This window comes from Pituophis catenifer, unplaced genomic scaffold (genome assembly GCF_029215685.1).
Source record: "Pituophis catenifer annectens isolate HBS135680 unplaced genomic scaffold, rPitCat1.0.hap2 SCAF_5, whole genome shotgun sequence".
Taxonomy (NCBI): domain Eukaryota; kingdom Metazoa; phylum Chordata; class Lepidosauria; order Squamata; family Colubridae; genus Pituophis; species Pituophis catenifer.
In genome coordinates this window covers 78,888,778-78,891,685 of record NW_027256885.1, presented here as the reverse complement: position 1 = coordinate 78,891,685, position 2,908 = coordinate 78,888,778, and the positions used below count along the sequence as shown (strand labels likewise).

At 44.5% G+C, this 2,908-nt stretch overlaps 1 pseudogene; it reads right to left on the bottom strand.

Moving 5' to 3' along the window:
• Nucleotides 1-1,535: 1,535 nt before the first annotated feature.
• Nucleotides 1,536-2,282, bottom strand: LOC139317721 (uncharacterized; annotated as a pseudogene).
• Nucleotides 2,283-2,908: the final 626 nt, after the last annotated feature.

The following is a 2,908-nucleotide window of genomic DNA, read 5'->3' as shown; positions in this document are numbered from 1 at the left end:
CAATATCCTCAAGAAGGATAAGGCATTGGTTGTAAACAATTTGGAGGACCATTTGGGCACTCTCTCTCCATTAGCCTTCTAACATCTTCCACAAGACTGTCTCTGTATTTCTCCCACAATTTTAGGGGGTCTCCAACTTGGCAGAAAACCAACATGATGGCAAACAGCTCACGGAGTTTGTTAGGAAAGTCAGAGATGGAGGCTTCTTCCAGAGTGCGGTCCCAGTGAGCATGGTCCTCCAGCAAGCCAAGTGCACTGCACGCTGCTTGAAATGTCGGTTGAAGTACCCCTGCCACAGTGTTTAGGGCAGTAAATGACATTGGGCCATGGATCTCGTGCAAGAGGAGGCGTAGGTAGTAGCAGTCAGCATTACCGGGATGGATGGTGTACACTCTACCCAAAACCTGATCTTTCTTCACCCCCGGATAACCTGGTACAGGCTTCCCTTGTTTCCTCCTGCAGAACTGGGTGCCTTTCCATATGTAGTAAGTTGGAACTTCGCAATATAAAAGGGTCCTTGCGAAACCATTGACTTTGCACAGCTCAAAAAAGGCCAGAAGTGTTGTTTTTGGAGGATTATTCATCCTCTCAACAACATTGTCCTCAGTAAAATAAACTCTCTGGCCATTTTCAAGATGTATGGCAAGGTGCATAACAGGAGGAAAACTTTCGTGAATAGGGAAGCAGAGAATGCGCCAGGCTGCCTCAGAGCATGTATCATCCTGCCTTGTACCTCATCACCTCGTCCACATCTTCAATGGTGAACGCTGCCTGGTCAGACCCTTTGTTAATATACTTGCAGATATATTTTATGGATTTAACTGAATTGCAGTACTCAACATTTATATGAGCCAAGAAGGTGCAAGACAGGATGGGGTTGTATGGCATCACCCAGTGATTGTCAAGATCGAGTACAGTGATGTTGGCAGGGAAGCCACCGTCTGCTGGGGACTGCCTGCGATACTGAGGATAGCTGTTGTTAAGGATATTGTTGTGTTACCAACCAGCAGAGTAAGTGCACAGAGAAACGGTACTGAGAGCAATGAATACAATACATACAAACTGGTTTAACAAAGCTTTTACTTTGTAGTGAAAAACAATTGCATAGTCTTTTAATCAATCCAAGTCTTTAGCCATTCAAATCAGTCCGGAGTTACAGAAATCGTCTTACCATACAAACATCAGTAGGTAATAAACAGCAATTCACGCTGGTAGCAGATCCATCCACTTCTTCACACACGACAGTAACAGTTCCAACCAGCAAGTCAAGCAGTAAGTCAAGCAAGAATGACTATAGCTCAGCTCTCTCCTTATATACAGTTTACACTAGTAATTATCCACTTAAGATAAGTGAAGTCAGCAGTGCAATGACTCAACAGTACAATTAGGATAATTGCAGTCAGCAGTTAGTCAGCAGTCAATTACAATGACTCATCAGTACAATTACTCAGCATTACATCTTAAAGTTACAGAATACATTTAAAGTTATAGCACACATATATTGCCTGGACAACTTGTTAGGCTTACACCATATCCTAACAGCTGTCCTCTCCGGTTTGAATTTCCTTCAAAAAGGGCCAGGGGTACTTCTTGCTGCAGGTGCCATCCACCATGCAGGGTGAGTGCCTGTTGAGGGGTCCACATGGGTCGTGGATCATTGTCGTCTTGATTATGTCATGGAGGGCTAGGTCTAGGTCAGGATCAGGTACCTCAGCACTTATAACTTTGTCAATGGACTCTGGTCTTATCTTCTCTTCTAGCCACAGAAGAATATGAATGTGGGGGAGTCCATGTTTCTGCCATTCCACGGAGTACGTGTGACACCTGGTATTTCCAAAGATGCAACCTTTAGTGAGGAGCTTCATGATATGTTTTACTTTCATGTGAGAAACCCTTGCTACTATGTCATGTCTATCGTGAGATTTTTGTCCGTGTTTCAAGATCTGTACAATTTCTGGCCATTTTGGATTGCAGGTAAATGTAATGAACAGATCCGGTCATCCAAAATGGCGCACATACGTCATCGCATCTTAAATTTGCCCATGCATGTAGTGGGGTCCTCCAGTGAAAGAAGACGGCAACACAACCATCTTGTCAAGCTGTCAGAAGTGGCTGTCAGTTCTTGTCATGGCATCCTTCAGGTGCATATACTCCTCACTTCTCAGGTTTTTTTGGTTTCTACGAATCCAATTGAGTCTTTCACTCTCAATTTTCGCATACATATCAACCAGAAATTGATTGAGAAGTTTGCGGAACAGCAGTAAGGTAGCATTCTTTGCCATCATGCTCCATTATCCTGTAGCTGTAAAAGCCAGCAGCAGACACGGTCTTCTTGAGAGGAACCTTGGTCTTTGGGTCACACTGAGGTATATTGATGTAATAGCCATCTTCTCCACAGCAGAACATCAGAGGGTACTAGAGAGCTTCATAGGCATGGTGCATCTCACTGATTCGTAACAACCTGTTGTCTCTGCTGTGGAGAACGATATCTCTCTTCTCAAAATCCTGTCTGACAATGAGAACAGCCACTTCTGTAGTCGTGGGGGCATTGAAACGACCTCGGTGCTCTCCAGAAGGCTTCCTATCGGTGTTAATCACCACTTGGAAGTCCTTGTGGCTCTTAGGAACAGAATCAACAGCAGCCTTAAGTTCCAGAATATACTTGTTGTGTTCACGCAGCAACTTCTGCAGTTGGCTAACCAGTTGTGGATTAACGCCTGGGTAGATTCCACAACGGTTGTCCCTCTCATTGTCATCATAACCAACAAAGTATATCTGGAGAAATGAAGGCTGCTGCTGAGGCCCCACCATGATACTCCCTATCCTGTGGTAGACCTGCCCCTGCACTTTGAATGTTGGCATAAAATTTCCCTCCTTCACCTCTCTGGCTCCAAAATACGTCATTTGG